The 27,402-nt window shown below is 27.4% G+C and overlaps 1 protein-coding gene across 3 annotated transcripts in view; it reads left to right on the top strand.

The window, feature by feature from the left end:
* The window catches only part of Exn (Ephexin), a 204,063-nt gene that overhangs the window by 74,653 nt on the left and 102,008 nt on the right, over positions 1-27,402 (top strand). Inside the window, exon 1 of one of the 3 annotated variants that reach the window (XM_075307891.1) lies at positions 13,251-13,388. The exons of the other annotated variants lie outside the window; for them this stretch is intronic. The gene's annotated coding sequence lies outside the window, so the exon portion shown is untranslated. Of the gene's footprint in view, positions 1-13,250; positions 13,389-27,402 lie in introns of those variants that run through there. 3 annotated transcript variants of the gene reach the window in all.

Below are 27,402 nucleotides of genomic sequence, written 5' to 3'. Positions count from 1 at the left end.
TGGCCCCATTTCAACTTAAACCGTACACTAGATATGCTAATGGCCTCGAGACGCCAGATATCACTCCTGATATCTGCTATAACGGGTCGCTGCCTGATAGGCGATTTTGCAAAAACTATTGGCGCGAAGTATAATGACTATTGTATAAGCTGTTATGATGCGGAGGAAAAAGAATCAATTAAGCACCTCTTGTGTGAGTGTCCTGCATTTTGTGTAAAGCGCAAGCAACTTTTAGGAGCATATACCTTCAGATTACTGGCGGATCTGGAAAACGCTAACTTAAGCAGTCTGCTAATGTTTTTGGAAAAATCTGGTTGGTTTAGCGAAGAAAAATAATCTAGAAGGTTCAGCGGTTAAAACTAGAAGTACCCATATGTAATAGGTACTTTTAGTTAATGTGATATCACAATGGACTGAATAGTCTAAGTGAGCCTTAATCTTAATCGGGCTGTTATTTTAACCTAACCTAACCTAACCTAACCTAACCTAGGCGGCCAGCTGCCAAAAAAGCGAAATCTCCTTATGGAAGCCTGTAACAATATTCTACTTTACGGAGGCGAGATATGGGAAGTGCGTTGAGACATGCAAATAAGGTACGAACCCTTCGGTCAGTACAGCGTTTACGTGTAACCTCTGCATATCGCACTGTATCTGCTGTGGCTGTGGTACTGATCATAGCCAGTATTATCCCAATAGATCTTCAAGATGAAAAGATGAAGAAGATTTTTTATCTAAAGATGGAGAACAGAATTGACACAAACACGTTGGAGGAGATAAAACAACAGGCAAGGTCGATGGAACTGCCCTATATATGACAGTTGGACAGCAAGACATGAACTATTACATAACACAGATGCTATCTGGGCACGGATACTCTTGAATGCATTTGCATAAGATGGGCAACTGTCATAGTCCATTTTGCCTCTACGAGAGGGGAATGTCATCGATGATGCGCATCACACGTTTAACAGGTGCATACGATGCGGAATTAGAGGGACAAGTAGACGAAATAGATGAGCGGAGCCTGATAGAGAAAATGAAGGCAGACGAACGATATTGGAACATCATTGCGAAGTCATATTGAGGAAGGAGAAGATCGACCTTGACAACACAAGGGCTACACACACTATAGAGTGAGACGGAAGAACCACGGAAAGACGCCGACACGGTAGACGAAAAGGTGAAGCACCTGCATGGGGGTCCACCTCAAAGTAATGTGGAAACGGTACCGAGGTGGAGCGAAAAGGGTCGGCACACGACGGAAGACGTTTTTGTCAGAATGTTTCAACAAACAACCCCCCCGCCCCCCAAAAAAATTAATTTAAACTAAATGATATCTAGAAAATTATCACGAATTTTTTTCCAACTTTAATCTTGATTGAATTTTAAAATAATTTTAACTATAAATTAATTATTTTATAATTGGTGTTGTTGATTCCTACTATAATTTCTGAAATAAAAAAATTGATTTAATTTAATAAATTTTTATCTATATAATAAATCGCTTAGATCTCAACAAAGGCCGACACAATCGATTTATGTTGGATTGTCATTGCATTGCCACCTTGCCAATTCATTGTAGTAGCCAACACAAACCAATTTGTTTGCCTGTCCATCCGGTCATCAGTAACCCAATTTGGCATTACTTATTCTACATCGACCAAAGTGTTTTCATGCCTATGATTTTGCGTCACACATTCTCACCTATGACCTTGTCTTTATGTCTTCATTTGTAGTTCTGGTTTTAAATAAAATTTTTACCCAGTGCTCTAGACCAAATCAGTGGCTCATTGACTAGCTGGCCATCATTTACACTATACACAATACATTATCAGTACCACAGTTAACTATTCATGTTGAAAGTTGGATAGGTTATTTTCTTTTTTCTGCTTGCAAGTACATGGAATAGGGATGGCGTAGTAGGAAAGCACTTTTCTGTGAGATATTTTATTGTTTTGAGTGTTTTGAGTGTTTTTAGTTTTTTTTTTTTTTTTTTTTTTAATTATGAAAGACAAATTATTCACCATTCATAATAAAATATTGTCATCATACTAAATGTTATGATCTCCGACCATTGAAGGGTCGCGAGATTCCTACTGTCCCTATTTACTGCGCAGAGTTTTACCATATAGTAGATAGGAACAATAGGAATCTCGTTTTACTTCTTTGTTTCGGGATCGGAACATGTAGTACAAAGACAAATAATTGGTGGTATTAAACTCCGTTATTGTGATAGAAATGGAATCGGATAGAACTTATTGACATCCGAAACATTTCTCATTGCCTTGCTAGTTAAAATCGGGAAATTTACTTAGCCGAATGTATTCAAAATTTGGTATCATACTTCATAATCCTAATTTTATCTTCATTCTAAATGTTACGATCTCCGGCCATTGAAGGGTCGCAAGATTCCTACTGTCCCTATCTACTAAGCAGAGTTTTACCAAATAGTAGATAGGGACAAAAGGAATTATCTTATGTTATTGTGATGAAAATGACACCAGGTAGAACTCATTGACAGGTTATTTTCTTTTTTGTGCTTGCAAGTACATGGAATAGGGTTGGCGTAGTAGGAAAGCACTTTTCTGTGAGATCTTTTAGTGTTTTGTGTGTTTTTAATTTTTTTTAATTATGAAAGACATATTATCCACCATTCATGATAAAATATGGTCATCATACTAAATGTTATGATCTCCGACCATCGAAGGGTCGCGAGATTCCTACTGTCCCTATTTACTACGCAGAGTTTTACAATATAGTAGATAGGAACAATAGGAATCTCGTTTTACTTCTTTGTTTCGGGATCGGAACATGTAGTACACAGACAAATAATTGGTGGTATTACACTCCGTTATTGTGATAGAAATGGAATCGGATAGAACTTATTGACATCCGAAACATTTCTCATTGCCTTGCTAGTTAAAATCGGGAAATTTACTTAGCCGAATGTATTCAAAATTTGGTATCATACTTCATAATCCACTTTTGTCTTCATTGTAAATGTTACGATCTCCGACCATTGACATCAAAAAAATAGTTCACAGCTAGGTGGATTTGAGATATTTCTATAACCGAATATATTCAAAATTTTGGTAAGATACTTTAAAAAAATCTCTTCAACTGCAATTCCCTATATTAAATCATATTATTACTTATTCCCATAATGGTTAGTTAGCCTTTTTGTTTATGTTGTTTTGAATGGAGAGGCAAGGGGCGATTCGGTTTAATTACATCAGGAATTTTCATTTTAATTTTCTTCTTGGACTTGGTTTTGTTTTGTTTCTTTAGTTTTCTTGTTTTTTTTTTTGGGTTTTCATGGTAATTAAACGGTTTCTTTAGTTTTCATTTCATGGCTCTGATGGCGGCAAGGTGTTTTGAAACTAGGGATTTGTTTGGTTGTTTGATATTTTAGGTTTTCTCATTTCATAATTACATGGTGTCGTTGTGCTTAAACGTTAATTTGGATTTAAGCATGAAAATAAATCAGGGTACAGTAAGAATCCAAGAAGATTAGCTTTTGTTCTTCTTGTTTTTGTTTTTCTATTTGTTTGTTAACGCTGTCAGCGTTTTAACAGGGTTGTGTTAAATGTTTTGACCTAGTTTCAATTACGAAATTTTAAGCGGTTACCAATTAATTTTCTGTTATAGATAGTCCAATAGTTAGAGAAAGAATATGAAATTGGAATAAACACGTTCTTTTTATGAAATATTTTTTTTATTATAATTCTGGATTGATGGGCTTACAAGAAATGTATGAAAGATAAATTTGAATTACTTGAAACTTCTAAACGTTTATGAGCCATTCCAGAAGTTATTAGCTATGACTTTACTCTTTTCTTCAATAATATAAATAATATAAATTATCCAAAAATGTGCTGATATTAGGTTTCCCTATTTTCAGCACATTTTTGTACATTCTATTAGAATTCAAATAAATCAATTAATTTTTTTTAAATGTAATGAATTTAGAATATATTTTATAAATGTGTATATATAATTTGAATAAATATTGATGAGTGCCAATTTAAATAGATTTTCCTAAAAAAAATGTGATCTAAATTTTAATTAATAATTTATCTTTCTTTTTTAGGTAAGTCAAAAATCTTGTATGTTAACTTTGGTGAGTTTTTATTTTATTAATAATAATTATTAATATAATAATTGTTTTTTTTGTCAACAATTTTTTGACAAATATATTTTTGAAACAAAATATACACACAAAAAATAATTCCTCAATCAGATCGGATGAAATCGGCTCCTCCAAATCTGGGATTTTAAAGGTACACAGAAAAAAATGCCGTAGTTAAAGTAATGCTAAATATAACTTATTTAATGGAAACAAGTATATACGGCCGTAAGTTCGGCCAGGCCGAATCTTATGTACCCTCCACCATGGATTGCGTAGAAACTTCTACGAAAGACTGTCATCCACAATCGAAATACTTGGGTTGTGGTATCTTAAAACTTCTTAACATCGTTTTCTAAATTGTGAGTTAGTCCATACGTGGTATATATTAGACAAAAAAGTTATGTATAGTTAAGTCTACAAATAATTACGAATCGATATGGACTTTTTGCACGGTACCTAGAGAGCCAGAATTGAAATATGGGGGTCGCATATATGGGGGCTATATACAATTATGAACTTGATATGGACCAATTTTTGTGTGATTGGAAATCGATTTATCTGAGGGATATATATACCGATATGGACCTAGGTAGGCATGGTTGTTAACGACCATATACTAGCACAATGTACCAAATTTCAACTCACTCGGATGAAATTTGCTCCTCCAAGAGGCTCCAAAACCAAATCTCGGGATCGGTTTATATGGGGCTATATATGACTACGGACTGATATGGACCACTTTTGGCATGGTTGTTAAATATCATATACGATCACCACGTACCAAATTTCAAGCAGATCGGATGAATTTTGCTTCTCCAAAAGGCACCGGAGGTCAAATCTGGGGATCGGTTTATATGGGAGCTATATATAATTATGGGCTGATACGAACCAATTCCTGCATGGTTGTTGGATACCATATCGTACCAAATTTCAACCGAATGGGAGGAATTTTGCTCTTCCAAGGGGCTCTGGAGGTCAAATCTTGGGATCGGTTTATATGGGGCCTATATATAATTATGGACCGATTTCGACCAATTTTTGCATGGGAGTTTGAGGCCATGTATTAACACCACGTACCAAATTTCAACTGAATCAGATGAATTTTGGTCTTCCAAGAGGCTCCGGAGGTCAAATCTGGTGATCGGTTTATATGGGGGCTATATATAATTATGGACCGATATGGACCAATTTTTGCATGGTTGTTAGAGACCATATACTAACACCATGTACCAAATTTCAGTTGGATCGGATGAAATTTGCTTCTCTTAGAGGCCTCGCAAGCCAAATCGGGGGATCGGTTTATATGGGGGCTATATATAATTAGGGACCCATGTGGACCAATTTTTGCATGGTTGTTAGATACCATATACTAACACCATGTACCAAATTTCAGCCGGATCGGATGAAATTTGCTTCTCTTAGAGGCCTCGCAAGCCAAATCGGGGGATCGGTTTATATGGGGGCTATATATAATTATTGACCGATGTGGACCAATTTTTTCATGGTAGTTAGAGACCATATACTAACACCATGTACCAAATTTCAGCTGGATCGGATGAAATTTGCTTCTCTTAGAGGCCTCGCAAGCCAAATCGGGGGATCGGTTTATATGTGAGCTATATATAATTATGGACTGATATGGACCAATTTTTGCATGGTTGTTAGAGACCATATACTAACACCATGTACCAAACTTCAGCTGGATCGGATGAAATTTGCTTCTCTTAGAGGCCTCGCAAGCCAAATCGGGGTATCGGTTTATATGGGAGCTATATGTAATTATGGACCGATATGGACCAATTTTTGCATGGTTGTTAGAGACTATATACTTACACCATGTACCAAATTTCAGCTGGATCGGATGAAATTTGCTTCTCTTAGAGGCCTCGCAAGCCAAATTTGGGGGTCCGTTCATATGGGGGCTATACGTAAATGTGGACCGTTTGCAATAACATTGCCCATTTGCAATACCATCCGACCTACGTCAATAACAACTACTTGTGCCAAGTTTCAAGTCGATAGCTTGTTTCGTTCGCAAGTTAGCGTGATTTCAACACACGGACGGACGGACGGACGGACATGCTCAGATCGACTCAGAATTTCACCACGACCCAGAATATATATACTTTATGGGGTCTTAGAGCAATATTTCGATGTGTTACAAACGGAATGACACAGTTAATATACCCCCCATCCTATGGTGGAGGGTATAAAAATATGTATTTGTAATTAAATTTTATTATTTTGATATTTCTATAAATATAAAATGTCAACAAAATATTCTATAATTAAAAATTCGGCAAAATTGTCCATAGATATTAAATTCAGGCAACATTTTTTTAAAATATAAAATTTCCCCAAAATTTTTTATAAACATTAAATATCCACAACATTTTTATGAATAAAAAAATCAATGAAATTTTCTACAAATAAAACAATTAAACAACATTTTCTATAAATATAAAATTTTCTATAAATGTAAAATGTCCACGAAATTTTATTTAAGTATAAAGTTTCCATGTAATTTTCTATAAATATAAAATAAAAATTCCACGAAATTTTCTGTAAATAAAGATTTCGATAAATAAAATTTTCTATAAATAAAGATTTTCTATATAAAAATTTTCTATAAATAAAGATTTTCTATATAAAAATTTAGTCGAAATATAAATATAAAAAAAATCCACAAAATTTTCTATTATTAATTTCGAAGAAATTTGCGAAATATGGTAAAAAATGTTGATAAAAAAGTTCCACGAAAATTGTATAAAATTTTCTATAATTTAAAAAAGTTCTATGAAATTTTTTATACAATTTTTTTTTCTAATTTTTATATAAATAACAAATGTCAACAATTTTGTCTATTACTAAAAAATTTCTATGAAATTTTCTATAAATAAACATTTAAACGAAATTTTCTATAAATATAAAATCTTCTATAAATGTAAAATGTCCACGAAATTTTTTGTAAATATAAACTTTCCATGAATTTTTCTATATATAAACAATTTTTATGAAATTTTCTAAATAAAACATTATCACGAAATTATAAATATGAAAAAACACTTCCATGAAATGTTCTATAAATCAAAATATCGATGTAATTTTCTAGATAAAAATAAATTAGACAAAATTTTCTATAAATATAAAAATTTTCATCTCCATTTTCTATTAATAAAAATTTCCATAAAATTTTCTATAAATAAAAATGTAGGCGGAATTCTCTATAAATATAAAATTTCTACAAAATGTTCTATAAATATAAAATTTCTATAAATAAATAATTCGATGGAATTTTCTATATAAAAAATTTTGACTAAATTTTCGAAATATATTTTATTGATGAAATTTTCTATAAATAAACATTTATACGAAATTTTCTAAAAAATTCCATGGAATTTTCTATAATAAAAATTTCGAGAAAATTTTCTATAAATAACAAGGGTCTACGATTTGCGAAGAAATTTGCGAAATATGGTGAAAAATTTTCGATATAAAAGTTCCACGAAATTTTCTTTGAAAAAAAATTTATAAAATTTTCTATAATTTAAAAAAGTTCTATGAAATTTTCTATAATTTTTTTTAAGTTTTGTATAAATAACAAATGTCAACAATTTTATCTATAAATAAAAATTTCGCTGAAATTTTCTATAAAAAAGCATTTAAACGAAATTTTCTATAAATATAAAATTTTCTATAAATGTAAAATGTCCACGAAATTTTTTGTAAATATAAACTTTCCATGAATTTTTCTGTATATAAACAATTTTTATGAAATTTTCTAAATAAAACATTATCACGAAATTATAAATATGAAAAAACACTTCCATGAAATGTTCTATAAATCAAAATGTCGACGTAATTTTCTAGATAAAAATAAATTAGACAAAATTTTCTATAAATATAAAAATTTTCATCTCCATTTTCTATTAATAAAAAATTCGATAAAATTTTCTATAAATAAAAATGTAGGCGGAATTCTCTATAAATAAATAATTTCTACAAAATGTTCTATAAATATAAAATTTCTATAAATAAATAATTCGATGGAATTTTCTAGATAAACAATTTTGACTAAATTTTCGAAATATTTTTTATTAATGAAATTTTCTATAAATAAACATTTAGACGAAATTTTCTAAAAAATTCCATGGAATTTTCTATAAAAAAAATGTCGAGAAAATTTTCTATAAATAACAAGTGTCTACGAATTGCCTATAAATAAAAAAGTTCGATGAAGTTTTCTATAAAAAATCTCGACTAAATTTTCTATAAACCATGTCGACTAAATTTTCTGTAAATATAAAATTTCCATAAAATTTTCTATGAACATAAAATTTCCATTAAATTTTGTATAAATATAAAAAATTATCCACAAAATTTTCTCTTACTAAAAATATCGATGAACATTTCTATATTTTTATTTATAGAAATGTTCATCGATATTTAGACGAAAATACCTATAAATATAAATTTTCCACAAAATAGTTTATAAATATAAATATTTTTATATATATATTTATAAAATTTCCATGAAATTCTCTTTGAATAAAAAATTCGACAACATTTTCTATAAATACAAAACTTCCACGAAGTTTTCTATAAAAAACAAATGTAAACAAATTTTTATAAAAATTAAAAATTTCGACGATGTTTTCTACAATAAAAAACAAAAATCGACTTACTATTCCATAGAATAGAATGGAATAGTAGAAAATTTCCATAAAATTTTCTATGAATAAAAATTTCGATTAAATTTTCTATAAATAAAAAATTTACACGACATTTTCTATAAATATAAAACTTCCACGAAATTTTTCTATAAATATATAAATTAATAAAAAAATACGTTCGATTTTTTATGAGGAGCTACATCACATTCTCTTTTCAAAACAAATACGAATTTTCGATTTGAATGTTGGATCAGAATATTCTCTAAGAACACAATAAGTCGTTGGAGCCCAAATTTATTTGTCCCTTAAGTAAATAAAATCAAAAATATATAAATAACAAAAAAAAATCCAATTATTGTTGCATTTTGGGAAATGATTTTCAAAAATTCCTAACACCTTAATCTACTTCAATTCAATTGACACTAAAACTAATGCCAATGTGGGTCTTTGAATTTATTCACAAGTAAACCCTTCATCTTCAGCTGGCAATGTCACCATTTCACGTTCTCATCCGAGAAAGTTGATTACAAATTCAAATTTGTTTTGTTTTTGCTCTCTAATTCAATTTTAAAGTGGCAAATATATATATTCGAGAACGTGTGAATTTGGGTTCCAAGAATATTTTTAATTTGCCAACATGAATTTCAATCGAGCTACACACTTTTACCCAAGCAAATGAAAGTAAATTTATGTTGTTCCAATATCTTAAATATTTCCATTAAGTATTCCATAGACTTAGATGACCTAGAAGAACAAAATAAATTTTTTTGCGACTTGACTTTATTGTAGGCAATCTTCTCGAGTCATTGCTCTAGAGTACATGGGAAAAAGTTTTAATTATATCATAAAATGTTAGAAAAAAATGAAATTTAATTAATTTGGCAAAACAGTTGTTATTGGCAAATTGGAGCTTTTTCCTATAGAAAAACAATTTTGACAAAATTTCATATAGAAATAAAATTTTGATAAAATTTTCTATAGAAGTAAAATTTTGACAAAGTTTCCTATGGAAATGAAATTTTGATAAAATTTTCTATAGAAATAAAATTTTGACAAAATTTTCTATAAAAATAAAATTTTAACAAAATTTTCTATAGAAATAAAATTTTGACAAAATATTCTATAGAAATAAAATTTTGATAAAATTTTCTATAGAAATAAAATTTTGATAAAATTTTCTATACAAATAAAATTTTGAAAAAATTTTCTATACAAATAAAATGTTGATAAAATTTTGACAAAATTTTCTATAGAAATAAATTTTTAAAAACATTTTCTATAGAAATAAAATTTTGACAAAATTTTCTATAGAAATAAAATGTTGATAGAATGTTAACAAAATTTTCTATTGAAATAAAATGTTGACAAAATTTTCTATAGAAATAAAATTTTGACAAAATTTTCTATAGAAATAAATTTTTGACAAAATTTTCTATAGAAATAAAATTTTAACAAAATTTTCGACAGAAATAACATTTTGACAAAGTTTTCTATAGAAATAAAATTTTGACAAAATTTTCTATAGAAATAAAATTTTAACAAAATTTTCTATAGAAATAAAATTTTGACAAATTTTTCTATAGAAACAAAATTTTGACAAAATTTTCTATAGAAATAAAATTTTGACAAAATTTTCTATAGAGATAAAATTTTGACAAAATTTTCTATAGAAATAAAATTTTGACAAAGTGTTCTATAGAAATAAAATTTTGAAAAAAATTTCTATAGAATTAGAATTTTGACAAAATTTACTATAGAAATAAAATTTTGATAATATTTTCTATAGAAATAAAATTTTGGTAACATTTTCTAAAGAAAAAAAAATTTTGACAAAATTTACTATAGAAATAAAATTTTGATAAAATTTTCTATAGAAATAAAATTTTGGTAAAATTTTCTAAACAAAAAAAATTGACAAAATTTTCTATGGAAATAAAATGTTGATGAAATTTTAACAAAATTTTCTATTGAAATAAAATTTTGACAAAATTTTCTATAGAAATAAAATTTTGACAAAATTTTCTATAGAACTAAAATTTTGACAAAAATTTCCATAGAAATAAAATTTTGATATAATTTTCTATAGAAGTAACATTTTGACAAAGTTTCCTATGGAAATAAATTTTGATAAAATTTTCTATAGAAATAAAATTTTGACAAAATTTTCTATAGAAATAAAATGTTGATAAAATTTTCTATAGAAATAAAATTTTGACAAAATTTTCTATAGAACTAAAATTTTGACAAAAACTTCGATAGAAATAAAATTTTGACAAAATTTTCTATAGAAATAAAATTTGGACAAAATTTTCTATAGAAATAACATTTTGACGAAATTTCCTATAGAAATAAAATGTTGAGAAAATTTTCTAGAGAAATAAAATGTTGACAAAATTTTCTATACCAATAAAATTTTGACAAAATTTTCTAGAGAAATAAAATGTTGCCAAAATTGTCTATAGAAATAAAATTTTGAAAAAATTGTCTATAGAAATAAAATTTTGAAAAAAAATTACTATAGAAATAAAATTTTAACAAAATTATCTATAGAAATAAAATTGTAACAAAATTTTCTATAGAAGTAAAATTTTAACAAAATTTTCTATAGAAATAAAATTTTGACAAAATTTTCTATAGAAATACAATTTTGACAAAATTTTCTATAGAAATAAAATTTTGACAAAATTTTCTATAGAAATAAAATTTTGACAAAATTTTCTATAGAAATAAAATTTTGACAAAATTTTCTATAGAAATAAAATGTTGAAAAAATTTTCTATAGAAATAAAATTTTGGCAAATTTTTCTATAGAAATAAGATGTTGAAAAAATTTTCTATAGAAATAAAATTTTGACAAATTTTTCTATAGAAATATCATTTTGATCAAATTTTCTATAGAAATAAAATTTTGACAAAATTTTCTATAGAAATAAAATTTTGATAAAATTTTCTATAGAAATAACATTTTGACAAAGTTTTCTATAGAAATAACATTTTGATAAAATTTTTAAAAAAAATAAAATTTTGACAAAATTTTCTATAGAAATAAAATTTTGACAAAATTTTCTATAGAAATAAAATTTTGATAAAATTTTCTATAGAAATAACATTTTGACAAAATTTTCTATAGAAATAACATTTTGACAAAGTTTTCTATAGAAATAAAATTTTGACCCCAAAATAAAACATGATTATCCCAACCATATAATAGTTTAAATAAAATTATATAATTTCAACATTAAAACAAGTTTCTCTAATTTGCTTTTTACCACAATATTTTTTTCTTGGCCAGAAAACTCCCCAAAGACAAAATACATGGCTCTGCTACACCTACAAACTCTAAATAAGCAGTACAAGGCTGCGACAAAAATGCCCAAAAACACATTTTTTCGTGCGTGTTGAAAATTCTTTTTGAGAAATAATCAAAAAATTGTCTCACATAAATTTCTTATTGTGCAATTTATTCTAATATGCGAATATTTGGTTTGGTAACCACCACCTAACAGTTGATGTGTTGTTATCCATGTAAATTACATTGGAGCATGCCAACCAACATCTAGGTCTACGTGTTTTTAACCAGAAATTCTTTGAAAAAGTCATTGATTGAGTCTACTTGCGCGATTAGTGAAGTACCCCACTTAGGCATTGGCCATTGGGTCATTGTGATGCGTTTTGCTCAAAAGAGAGCGTAAAAAAAAACAGCAAAAAAGAAAGAATAACACACAGTCGGACATTTGAGCGCATAACTAAATGGCCCAAGAAGTAACACTTGTGAGGTCACAATCATTAATGTGGCATTTCAGTATGTAAAAGTCTTTCAATGCGTTGTGTTGTTAACATCGCCTGTTATTGTGATCGTAATTGTAAACGCTTTCATTGTGTAGTGGTGTACGAATAGTACGTATACTCACCGAACTAACCACCCACATTGCTTAAGCTCAATTGTGGAGAGACAGACATATTCTTCGATTGAATGAAAATAAATCACTGCAATGATAGATAATCAAATGCGAGAACAAATCTATTAAGCTTTCGATATGGGCCGATGATATGGACTCAACAACAACAAACATGTCTTTTTAATTCATTGCATTTCATCCATATGTCAATGGTTGCCACAAGCCCAAGGCTCTCTCAGTAGTGTAGTGTAATTTTAGCCCTATGGTCAATATGGTCGCACCGTTATGGCACGGGTTTGGCACATTGCCTTATAATGGACATTTATGTTATAGAGGGTTGAACACTCACAAAATGTTATTGTCGATAAATGTAAGTGAAGGAGTATCGATTCGTTAGTGAGTGGTGTTGTTGCTATAGTTTCCTACCATTGACAACCAAACTCCAATAGGGGTGAACAATGGTTGAGGATGTTTTTCATTTGTGTTTTTTGGAAGTTAAATCAAAACAAAAAAAATATAATTTCAAGGATAATAAATTGTAACGAATCTTTTAATTGTGTGGAAATAATATTTCAATGTAAAAATAGAAAAAATAAAAAAATAAAAAAATAAATCACGAAGTGTTTTTAAAATAAACTGAATTACCAACAAATTGGAATATTCAATGAAGTGAAAACCAAAACCGAAGTAAGTGTTTATGAAAATTATATCAGTTATCAGTTATGAAAAGCAAAAATAAACCAAACAAAATCATGCATTTCAATGACAATTCGTTAATTCTAAAATCTAAAAAAATACACAAAAAAACAATTTGGTAATTTTATTTGGTATGCAAATATGTAAAACAAAAAGAAATTTTCTCAAAACCCAATGCAAATCTTAATATGTATGTATGCCCTCAGAAGAAAATTACTATAACCGATTTAAATGTATTTTAGTTCATGGAACTTAATTGATTTTCATAAAATTTTGCCTAATGTGAGAAGAATTATTTAAGTCTAAAAAATATGCAATTTTATTTAATTCGAAATTCGCACAAAATAGCTTATATTTTTCTAAAAATGAGTATATTTTACTTGAATTGTATCCACCATTTTCTTATCTAAGTACAATTATTTAAATTGTTTATGCATATAGTGCTTATGACATTTTAGCAATTTTTATAGCCTGCACCACAATGTGGAAAAGTCTGGATAAGAAGTTTTCGATCATATTTTTGTGGTTAGATATAAAAATTTTCTTGGAATGAATGAAAACAAAATTTTTTATGTGTATAAATATCCCTTGAATTGTAAATGTGTCGGATTTTTTATGTTTTAACGATCTTAAATTGCACCAACAACTAGATCTATAAAACGGGAGAACTTATTCACAATGGATCGTATGAAAGGACACAAAAATTGAAATTTTGTGAAAGTTTTATTTCTATAGATTTTTTTTTAATTTTTATTTCCGTTTTTAAACCCATTTATTTGCAATCTAATGAAAATTTTATTTTTATAGAATATTGTGTCAAAATGTTATTTCTATAGGAAATTTTGTCAAAATGTCATATCTATAGGAAATTTTGTCAAAATTTTATTTTTATAGAAAATTTTGTCAGAATTTTATTTCTATAAAAAATTTTGGCAAAATTTTATTTCTATAGAAAATTTTATCAAAATTGTATTTCTGTTGTTTTTTGATTCCAGCTTAAACCCATGCATTGACTAAACTACAAGTGTAGCTTAACCAACAGAGGAAAAGAATGTTTGTCCAATTTATTTGGGCAAAGCCCTATAGACTGCAAGATGGTTGGATCATCCAACATGGTTTTAAGCTGAAATCAAAAAACAGCAACAATGCTTAAAGAACAAAACCAACAATAACAAAACAAAACGAATGGAAAATTGTATTTCTATAAAAATTTTTGTAAAAATGTTATTTCTATAGAAAATTTTGGCAACATTTTATTTCTTTAGAAAATTTAGTTTTTTGTAATCATTTTTTCGAAATTTGATTTCTATAGAAAATGTTGTTAACATTTTATTTCTATTGTAAACTTTGTTAAAAATATATTTCTATATATATATTTTTTTAATTTTATTTTTATAGAAATTTTGTCAAAATATTATTTCTATTGAAAATTTTTTCGAAATTTTATTGCTTCATAAATTTTATTTCTTTACAAAATTTTGTCAAAATTTTATTTCTATAGAAAATTTTGTCAAAAATTTTACTTCTTTAGAAAAATGTGCCACAAATTTTTTTCTTTAGACAATTTTGTCAAAATTTTTATTTCTATAGAAAATTTTGTCAAAATTTCATTTCTTTAGAAAATTTTGTCGATATTTTATTTCTATAGAAAATTTTGTGAAATTTTTATTTTTATAGAAATTTTGTCAAAATATTATTTATATTGAAAATTTTTTTCGAAATTTTATTGTTTTAGAAATATTTTTTCGAAATTTTATTTCTTTACACAATTTTGTCAAAATGTTATTTCTATAGAAAATTTTGTCAAAAATGTTACTTCTTTAGAAAAATGTGCCACAAATTTATTTCTTTAGACAATTTTGTCAAAATTTTTATTTCTATAGAAAATTTTCTCAACATTTTATTTCTTTAGAAAATGTTGTCGAAATTTTATTTCTTTAGAAAATTTTGTTGAAATTTTATTTCTTTAGAAAATTTTGTTGAAATTTTATTTCTACAGAAATCGTTATCAAAATTTTATTTTTTTATAAAATTTTGTCAAAGTTTTATTTCTAAAGAAAATTTTGTCAAAATTTTTATTTCTATAGAAAATTTTGTCGAGATTTTATTTCTATAGAAAATTTTGTCAAAATTTCATTTCTTTAGAAAATTTTATTTTTATGGAAATTTTGTCAAAATATTATTTATATTGACATTTTTTTCGAAATTTTATTTCCTTAGACAATTTTGTCAAAATTTTATTTCTATAGAAAATTTTGTCAACATTTTATTTCTTTAGAAAATGATGTCGAAATGTTATTTCTTTAGAAAATTTTGTTGAAATTTTATTTCTATAGAAATCGTTGTCCAAATTTTATTTCTATAGAGAGTTTTGTCAACATTTTATTTGCTATAGAAATTGTTATCAAAATGTTATTTCTATAGAAAATTTTGTCAAAAATTTTACTTTTTTTAGAAAAATGTGCCGCAACTTTATTTCTTTAGACAATTTTGTCAAAATTTTTATTTCTATAGAAAATTTTGTCAAAATTTCATTTCTTTAGAAAATTATGTCGAAATTTTATTTCTATAGAAAATTTTGTGAAATTTTTATTTTTATAGAAATTTTGTCAAAATATTATTTATATTGAAAATTTTTTCGAAATTTTATTTCTTTAGACAATTTAGTCAAAAATTTATTTCTATAGAAAATTTTGTCAAAAATGTTACTTCTTTAGAAAAATGTGCCACAAAATTATTTCTTTAGACAATTTTGTCAAAATTTTTATTTCTATAGAAAATTTTGTCAACATTTTATTTCTTTAGAAAATGTTGTTGAAATTTTATTTCTATAGAAATCGTTGTCCAAATTTTAGTTTCATAGAAATCGTTGTCCAAATTTTATTTCTTAGAGAGTTTTGTTAACATTTTATTTGCTATAGAAATTGGTATCAAAATTTTATTTCTGTAGAATTTTTTTTAAATTTTGTCAAAGTTTTATTTCTAAAGAAAATTTTGTCAAAATTTTTATTTCTATAGAAAATTTTGTGAAAATTTTATTTTTATAGAAATTTCGTCAAAATATTATTTATATTGAAAATTTGTTTCGAAATTTTATTTCTTTAGACAATTTTTTCAAAATTTTATTTGTTTAGACAATTTTGTCAAAATTTTATTTCTATGGAAATTTATGTCAAAAATGTTACTTCTTTAGAAAAATGTGCCACAAATTTATTTCTTTAGACAATTTTGTCAAAATTTTCGAAATCTTATTTCTATAGGAAATTTTTAAATTTTTTTTTTTGGAAAATGTTGACAAAGTTTTATTTCTAAAGAAAATTTTGTCAAAACTTTATTCCTTCAGAAAATTTCGTCAAAGTTTTATTTCTATACAAAATTTTGTTAAAATTTTATTTCTATAGAAAATTTTGTCAAAATTTTATATCTATAGAAATTTTTTTCAAAATGTTATTGCTTTAGAAATATTTTTTCGAAATTTAATTTCTTTAGACAATTTTTTCAAAATTTTATTTCTTTAGACAATTTTGTCAAAATTTTATTTCTATAGAAAATTTTGTCAAAAATGTTACTTCTTTAGAAAAATGTGCCATAAATTTATTTCTGTAGACAATTTTGTCAAAATTTTTATTTCTATTAAAAATTTTGTCAACATTTTATTTTTTTTGAAAATGTTGTCGAAATCTTATTTCTTTAGAAAATTTTGTTGAAATTTTATTTCTATAGAAATCGTTGTCCAAATTTTATTTCTATAGAGAGTTTTGTCAACATTTTATTTCTATTGAAACTTTTTCAAAATTTTATTTTTTTTTTGTAAATTTTGTCAAAGTTTTATTTCTAAAGAAAATTTTGTCAGAATTTTTATTTCTATAGAAATTTTGTCAAAGATTAATTTCTTTAGAAAATTTTGTCAAAATTTTATTTCTATAGTAATTTTATTAATTTATTTTTATAGAAATTTATTATAACCTCCACCATAGGATGGGTATATATTAACTTTGTCATTCCCTTTGTAACACATCGAAATATTGCTCTAGGACCACATAAAGTATATATATTCTGGGTCGTGGTGAAATTCTGAGTCGATCTGAGCATGTCCGTCTGTTGAAATCACGCTAACTTCCGAACGAAACAAGCTATCGACTTGAAACTTGTCACAAGTAGTTGTTATTGATGTAGGTCGGATGGTATTGCAAATGGGCCATATCGATCCACTTTTACGTATAGCCCCCATATAAACGGACCCCCAAATTTGGCTTGCGATTGCTCTAAAAGAAGCAAATTTCATCCGATCCGGCTGAAATTTGGTACATGGTGTTAGTAGATGGTCTCTAACAACCATGCAAAAATTGATCCACATCGGTCCATAATTATATATAGCCCCCATATAAACCGATCCCCCGATTTGGCTTGCGGAGCCTTTAAGAGAAGCAAATTTCATCCGATCCGGCTGAAATTTGGTACATGGTGTTAGTATATGGTCTCTAATGACCAAGCAAAAATTGGTCCACATCGACCCATAATTATATATAGCCCCCATATAAGCCGATCCCCAGATTTGACCTCCGGAGCCTCTTGGAGGAGCAAAATTCATCCGATCCGGTTGAAATTTGGAACATGGTGTTAGAATGTGGTCTCTAACAAACACGCAAGAATTGGTCCATATCGGTCCATAATTATATATAGCCCCCATATAAACCGTTCCCCAGATTTGATCTCTGGAGCCTCTTGGAGGAGCAAAATTCATCCGATCCGGTTGAAATTTGCAACGTGGTGTATAAGGCCGCTAATAACCATGTCAAAATTGGTCCATATCGGTCTATAGTTATATATAGCTGATCCCCAATCACACAAAAATTCCATATCGGTTCATAATCATGGTTGCCACTCGAGCCAAAAATAATCTACCAAAATTTTATTTTTATAGAAAACATTGTCAAAATATTATTTCTATAGAAAATTTTGTCAAAATGTTATTTCTATAGAAAATTTTGTCAAAATATTATTTCTATAGAAAATTTTGTCAAAATGTTATTTCTATAGAAAACTTTGTCAAAATTTTATTTCTATAGAAAATTTTGACAAAATTTTATTTCTATAGACAATTTTGTCAAAATTTTATTTCTATAGAAATTTTTTTTCCAAATTTTATTTCTATAGAAAATTTTGTCAAAATTTTACTTCTATAGAAAATATTGTCAAAACTTGATTTTGTCAAAATTTGATTTTGTCAAAAAATGTTGTCGAAATTGTATTTTTGTAGAAAATTTTGTCAAAATTTTATTTTCGTAGAAAATGTTGTCGAAATTTTATTTCTTTAGAAAATTTTGTCAAAATTTTATTTCCTTAAAAATTTTTTCATAATTTTATTTAGTTTTATGAAAAAGTACCTCTTATTTGGAGAAGTCTACTTAGCAAAATCTACCAAAAAATCAAGAATTCTACCATTAAAAAATCTACCATTTATGGTAGAATTTTACCAACTGTGGCAACCGTGTTCACCTCATCATAACTAGGGGGAAATATACACATTCTGAACCATGGTAAAATTCTGCTTCACTCTAGCCCTAGCTGTCCGTCCCTCAGTGGTCGATCTCTTTGGCCAAAACAAAAAAAAAAAACAAGTATATACGGCCGCAAGTTCGGCCAGGCCGAATCTTATGTACCCACCACCATGGATTGCGTAGAAACTTCTACGAAAGACTGTCATCCACAATCGAATTACTTGGGTTGTGGTATCTTAAAACTTCTTAACATCGTTTTCTAAATTGTGATTTAGTCCATACATGGTATATATTAGACAAAAACGTTATGTATAGTTAAGTCTACAAATAATTACGAATCGATATGGAATTTTTGTACGCAGAGAGCCAGCATTGAAATATGGGGGTCGCTTATATGGGGGCTATATACAATTATGAACTTGATATGGACCAATTTTTGTGTGATTGGGGATCGATTTATCTGGACCTAGTTAGACATGGTTGTTAACGACCATATACTAGCACAATGTACCAAATTTCAACTCACTCGGATGAAATTTGCTCCTCCAAGAGGTTCCAAAACCAAATCTCGGGATCGGTTTATATGGGGCTATGTACGATTATGGACTGATATGGACCACATTTGGCATGGTTGTTAAATATCATATACTACCACCACGTACCAAATTTCAAGCAAATCGGATGAATTTTGCTTTTCCAAACGGCACCGGAGGTCAAATCTGGGGATCGGTTTATATGGAAGCTATATATAATTATGGACTGATAGGAACCAATTCCTCCATGGTTGTTGGATACCATATACTAATATCACGTACCAAATTTCAACCGAATGGGAATGGGAATTTTGCTCTTCCAAGGGGCTCTGGAGGTCAAATCTGGGGATCGGTTTATATGGGGCCTATATATAATTATGGACCGATATCGAGCAATTTTTGCATGGGAGTTTGAGGCCATATATTAACACCACGTACCAAATTTCAACTGAATCAGATGAATTTTGGTCTTCCAAGAGGTTCCGGAGGTCAAATCTGGTGATCGGTTTATATGGGGGCTATATATAATTATGGACCGATGTGGACCAATTTTTGCATGCTTGTTCGAGACCATACACTAACACCATGTACCAAATTTCAGCCGGATCGGATGAAATTTTCATCTCTTAGAGGCCTCGCAAACCAAATCGGGGGATCGGTTTATATGGGGGCTATATATAATTATGGACCGATGTGGACCAATTTTTGCATGGTTGTTCGAGACCATATACTAACACCATGTACCAAATTTCAGCCGGATCGGATGAAATTTGCTTCTCTTAGGGGCCCCGCAAACCAAATCGGGGGATCGGTTTATATGGGGGCTATATATAATTATGAACCGATGTGGACCAATTTTTGCATGGTTGTTAGAGACCATACACTAACACCGTGTACCAAATTTCAGCCGGATCCGATGAAATTTTCATCTCTTAGGGGCCTCGCAAACCAAATCGGGGGATCGGTTTATATGAGGGCTATATATAATTATGGACCGATGTGGACCAATTTTTGCATGGTTGTTCGAGACCATATACTAACACCATGTACCAAATTTCAGCCGGATTGGATGAAATTTGCTTCTCTTAGAGGCCTCGCAAACCAAATTTTGGGGTCCGTTTATATGGGGGCTATACGTAAAAGTGGACCGATATGGCCCATTTGCAATACCATCCGACCTACATCAATAACAACTACTTGTGCCAAGTTTCAAGTCGATAGCTTGTTTCGTTCGGAAGTTAGCGTGATTTCAACAGACGGAGGGACGGACATGGTCAGATCGACTCAGAATTTCACCACGACCCAGAATATATACTTTATGGGGTCTTAGAGCAATATTTCGATGTGTTACGAACGGAATGACAAAGTTAATATACCCCCATCCTGTGATGGAGGGTATAAAAATACCAAACCCTCATCAATCAATCCCATTTTATCATTAAATAGTCCAGACATAATTATAAAGCCGTGACCGAAGTTTCACGATGATACCTATAATGGAAGTATATTTGGTCGCTAACTCCATATAGCACCGACCACTGTGCGTCCGTCTGTTGAAATAACGTCGTTTTGGCTTCTGGAGACCCCTGAAGGCCCAATTTTTAACCGAGCCAAGTGAAATTCATCATATGATGTCAGTATTAGTGATTTAACTACCTTAGAAATTTGGGAGTTTATTTTACAGAAGCAATTTCTTCTTGAGGGTATATGAAAACCCATCTCAACAATTCACTTCTTAAGCTTTTGATTGAACACAAACTTTTTCCACAAAAAAACCATGTCGGAGTTCATGAACCCTTCAATCAATCATTCTTTCTGTAACATAAAATATTTTTCTTTTCTTTCTTATCTTTCTAAAGGTATTGCACAGATGTGGCTTAGGCCTTATATCGTATAATACATTAATATTTTTTGATTTTGATTTTAATGATGTGTTTGAAGGAAAACTATTAGCAAAAACCTTCTATACAAATGAACCCTTCATATCATGGCGGAAGTTATCCCAAATTGTGGATACATATGGTATGATTTTCTCATATGACACATAACTATAGTTCCTTGATTTGTAAATTTATTTAGCAAGTCACTATTGCGCCACTATTTGAAGTAGGAGATAAAGAAAACTTTCAGCAAATTGGGTTAATAATTTAGTGCAATTTTAACACATTCATGTGAGACATTACAATAGTTATTTGGATAGTCTTATTAACAAATAGCCCAATAAAAATAACAGCAAAGCTAACTAAACGAGAAATGCATGGACGAACTACGGAATCGAGACACCTGCTGTTTCTCCACCTAATTTTCCTCACACCTTATGATTGATGGTAAAATATTTCACATAGACGCGTGCTTTTTTGCTAGTTGTTGTTTTCATTTTTTTTTTGTTTTTTCATAATGTTTAATATTAAGCAACCAATTGGGGAAAACAAATATATTATTTGTTTTCTCTATTGGTGCTGTGTTTTGTTTTTTCCTCGAAGTCAATATCCCACTCCCTTCATTTATCCATGCGTTTTTAACACCAATCACATAGGCTGGTCCACAATGACTTGACCGCTTTCATAGAAAATTATGAACTACTTGTTGACAACAACATCACAACCATCATCATGAATATTTATTTTATTAATTTCTCATTAAGTTTTCTTTTCTAGCATTAAAAAACCCTCCATCTCCATTGGAGTCATTAAGAGAAAGTTTTTTTTTAAATTGAGTTATGCAGCATACCTTCGATAATATTTAAATTTTTAATTACATACAAATGTGAAGTTCCTCAGGTCTATTCTATGTGGAAATTGGAATTTGAATAATACTAGCTATCGAAAGGGGAGAAAGATTATTAGTCTAAAAAAATCACTGATTAGTGTAGCCAATCATTGTGGTCTCCTAGACCACATAATGCAGCATAATATATTTCCAATTAAAATAGTGATTGACACTGAAAACACGTTAAATTAAAAAATTAATTACGCAATTAACGTTTTTACTCAAATTTCAAAGATTCGTGTCGTAAATATTAAGAATAACATTTTTAAAGCAAACACTATGACCATAATTTCAATTAAAATGTATTTATTTTAAAGAAATTCGCCCTTAATATTGTGCAAAAAGCTTGTTATAAATTTAAAGTTAAATAATTTTTCATAATAGGTCAATATTTCTTTCCGTGTGCTATGCACAACGAATTTGGATTAGATATAGATATAGCCCCAATATCAACGTAGATTTCTAAAGAAATACAATTTTGACAAAATTTTTAAAAAAATGTTCTATAGAAATAAAGTTTTGACAAGAGTACCAATAGAAATAAAATTTTTAAAAAATTTCCCATAGAAATAAAATTTTGACAAAATTTTCTATAGAAATAAAATTTTGACTAAATTTTTTATAGAAATAAAATTTTGTCAAAATTTTCTATAGTAATAAAATGTTGACAAAATTTTCTATAGAAATAAAGTTTTGACAAAAGTACCTATAGAAATAAAATTTTGACAAAATTTCCTATAGAAATAAAATTTTGACAAAAGTACCTATTGAAATAAAGTTTTGACAAAAGTACCTATAGAAATAAAATTTTGACAAAATTTCCTATAGAAATAAAATTTTGACAACATTTTCTATAGAAATAAAATTTTGACAAAATGTTCTATAGAAATAATATTTTGCCAAAATTTTCAATAAAAATAGAGTGTTGACAAAATTTTATATAGAAATAAAATGTTGCCAAAATTTTCTATAGAAATAAAATTTTGAAAAAATGTTCTATAGAAATAAAGTTTTGACAAAAGTACCTGTAGACAAAATTTTGACAAAATTTTCTATAAAAATAAAGTATTGAAAAAATTGTCTATAGGAATAAAATTTTGACAAAATTTTCTATAGAAATAAAATTTTGACAAAATTTTCTATAGAAATAAAATTTTGTCTAAATTTTCTATAGAAATAAAATTTTGAAAAAATGTTCTATAGAAATAAAGTTTTGACAAGATTACTTATAGAAATAAAATTTTGACAAAATTTCCTATAGAAATAAAATTTTGACAACATTTTCTATAGAAATAAAATTTTGACAAAATGTTCTATAGAAATAATATTTTGCCAAAATTTTCAATAAAAATAAAGTGTTGACAAAATTTTATATAGAAATAAAATGTTGCCAAAATTTTCTATAGAAATAAAATTTTGAAAAAATGTTCTATAGAAATAAAGTTTTGACAAAAGTACCTGTAGAAATAAAGTTTTGACAAAATTTTCTATAAAAATAAAGTATTGAAAAAATTGTCTATAGGAATAAAATTTTGACAAAATTTTCTATAGAAATAAAATTTTGTCTAAATTTTCTATAGAAATAAAATTTTGAAAAAATTTTCTATAGAAATAAAGTTTTGACAAAAGTACCTATAGAAATAAAATTTTGACAAAATTTCCTACAGAAATAAAATTTTGACAACATTTTCTATAGAAATAAAATTTTGACAAAATGTTCTATAGAAATAATATTTTGCCAAAGTTTTCAATAAAAATAAAGTGTTGACAAAATTTTATATAGAAATAAAATATTGCCAAAATTTTCTATAGAAATAAAATTTTGAAAAAATGTTCTATAGAAATAAAGTTTTGACAAAAGTACCTGTAGAAATAAAGTTTTGACAAAATTTTCTATAAAAATTAAGTATTGAAAAAATTGTCTATAGGAATAATATTTTGACAAAATTTTCTATAGAAATAAAATTTTGTCTAAATTTTCTATAGAAATAAAATTTTGAAAAAATGTTCTATAGAAATAAAGTTTTGACAAGATTACTTATAGAAATAAAATTTTGACAAAATTTCCTATAGAAATAAAATTTTGACAAAATGTTCTATAGAAATAAAATTTTCTATAGAAATAAAATTTTGAAAAAATGTTCTATAGAAATAAAGTTTTGACAAAATTTTCTATAAAAATAAAGTATTGAAAACATTGTCTATAGGAATAAAATTTTGACAAAATTTTCTATAGAAATAAAATTTTGTCTAAATTTTCCATAGAAATAAAATTTTGAAAAAATGTTCTATAGAAATAAAGTTTTGACAAAAGTACCTATAGAAATAAAATTTTGACAAAATTTCCTATAGAAATAAAATTTTGACAAAATGTTCTATAGAAATAAAATTTTGCCAAAATTTTCAATAAAAATAAAGTGTTGACAAAATTTTATATAGAAATAAAATTTTGAAAAAATGTTCTATAGAAATAAAGTTTTGACAAAAGTACCTATAGAAATAAAATTTTGACAAAATTTTCTATAAAAATAAAGTATTGAAAAATTTGTCTATAGGAATAAAATTTTGACAAAATTTCTTTAGAAACAAAATTTTGACAACATTTACTATAGAAATAAAATTGTGACTACATTTTCTATAGAAATAAAATTTTGACAAAATTCTCTATACAAATAAAATGTTCACAAAATTTTCAATAGAAATACAATTTTGACAAAATTTTCTATAGAAATAAAATTGTGACAAAATGTTCTATAGAAATAAAATTTTTCCAAAATTTTCTAAAAAAAATAAAGTGTTGACAAATTTTTATATAGGAATACAAATTTGCCAAAATTTTCTATAAAACAATATTTTGACAAAACTTTCTATAGAAATCAAATGTTGAAAAAATTTTCTATAGAAATACAATTTTGAAAAAATGTTCTATAGAAATAAAGTTTTGAAAAAAGTACCTATAGAAATAAAATTTTGACAAAATTTTTTTATAGAAATAAAATTTTGACAAAATTTTTTATAGAAATAAAATTTTGACAAAATTTTCTATAGAAATAAAATTTTGTCTAAATTTTCTATAGAAATAAAATTTTGAAAAAATGTTCTATAGAAAAAAAGTTTTGACAAGATTACTTATAGAAATAAAATTTTGACAATATTTCCTATAAAAATAAAATTTTGAAAAAATGTTCTATAGAAATAAAATTTTGACAAAATTTCCTATAGAAATAACATTTTGACAAAATTTTTTATAAAAATAAAATGTTGTCAAAATTTTCTATATAAATAAAATGTTGACAAAATTTTCTATAGAAATAAAATGTTGACAAAATTTTATATAGAAATATAATGTTTACAAAATTTTTATAGAAATACAATTTTGAGAAAATTTTCCATAGAAATAAAATTTTAACAAAATTCTCTATAGAAACAAAATTGTGACAACATGTTCTATAGAAATAAAATTTTGCCAAAATTGTCAATAACAGGTATATACAGCACTAAGTTCGGCCGGGCCGAATCTTAAATACCCACCACCATGAACCAAATATTAGGGTTTCCTTTGAAATTTCAGGAGGGCTTGAGGACTTGTGTTCCCGAAGATAAATGTAAAGATTTCACCTCTGAGGACTATATCAGATTCTGTATTTATAAGGACCATTTTTAATTGAGTTTAAGAGGAATCATTAACATCTCTTGTAAGTGTGGAAGAAAATTATAAAATAACGTCTTGATTTGAAATCTTAAATCTGTAGAAGTAAAATCTGGATATTTTACATTGAGTTTCAAGCAATTTTCATGATGAGTGCGCCTTCTACACCCTCAAGAAGTGAAGTCGGTCTATATGGAGGCATTACCAAATGGACCGATAAAAACTTAATCCGATACACGTTTTTGTGAGCCTAAAATACCAGAATATTTACAATTTCAGGCAAATCAGATAAAAACTACGGTTTCTAGAAACCCAAAGAGTTAAATCGGGAGATAGTTCTTATGGGGGCTATACTAAAATATGGACCGATATTCACCGTTTTCGGCACACCTCTTTATGACCCGAAAATACCTCTAGATTTCAAATTTCAGGCAAATAGGATAAAAACTTCGGATTCTAGAAGCCCAAGAAGTAAAATCGGGAAATCGGTCTATATGGGGGCTATACCAAAATATGGACCGATACTCACCATTTGCGGCACACCTATGGTCCTAAAATACCTCTAGATTTCCAATTTCAGACAAATTGGATAAAAACTGCTGTTTCTATAAGCCCAAGAAGTAAAATCGGGAGATCGGTCTATATGGGGGCTATACCAAAATATGGACCGATACTCACAATTTTTGGCACACGTATTAGTGGTCCTACAATACCTCTAGATTTCCAATTTAAGGTAAATTGAATAAAAACTGCGGTTTCTATAAGCCCAAGAAATAAAATCGGGAGATCGGTCTATATGGGGGCTATACCAAAACATGGACCCATACTCACCATTTTTGGCACACCTCTTTATGGTCATAAAATACCCCTAGATTTAAAATTTCAGGCAAATTGGATAAAAACTACGATTTCTATAAGCCCAAGAACCCAAATCGGGAATTCGGTTTATATGGGGACTATATCAAAACCTGGACCGATATAACCCATCTTCGAACTTGACCTGCCTACAGACAAAAGACGAGCTTGTGCAAAATTTCAGCACGATTGCTTCATTATTGAAGACTGTAGCGTGATTACAACAGACAGACGGACATCGTCTTATAATTTCTCCCTGATCAAGAATATATATACTTTATGTAGTCGCAAATCGATATTTCTATGTGTTACAAACAGAATGACAAACATATTATACCCCCGTCACCATTCTATGGTCGTGGGTATAAAATAAAAGTGTTGACAAAATTTTATATAGGAATACAATTTTGACTAAATTTTCTAATTTTGAAAAAATGTTCTATAGAAATAAAGTTTTGACAAAAGTACCTATAGAAATAAAATTTTGACTAAATTTTCAATAGAAATAAAATGTTCACAAAATTTTTATAGAAATAAAATTTTGACAAAATTTCTTATAGAAATAAAATTTTGACAAAATTTTCTATAGAAATAAAATGTTGACAAAATTTTTTATAGAAATAAAATGTTGACAAAATTTTCTATAGAAATAAAATGTTTACAAATTTTTTTATAGAAATACAATTTTGACAAAATTT

The sequence above is a fragment of the Haematobia irritans genome, chromosome 4 (assembly GCF_050003625.1).
Source record: "Haematobia irritans isolate KBUSLIRL chromosome 4, ASM5000362v1, whole genome shotgun sequence".
In the NCBI taxonomy this organism is placed as follows: domain Eukaryota; kingdom Metazoa; phylum Arthropoda; class Insecta; order Diptera; family Muscidae; genus Haematobia; species Haematobia irritans.
Note: the sequence above shows the minus strand (reverse complement) of the source record. Positions and strands in the feature narration are given on the sequence as shown.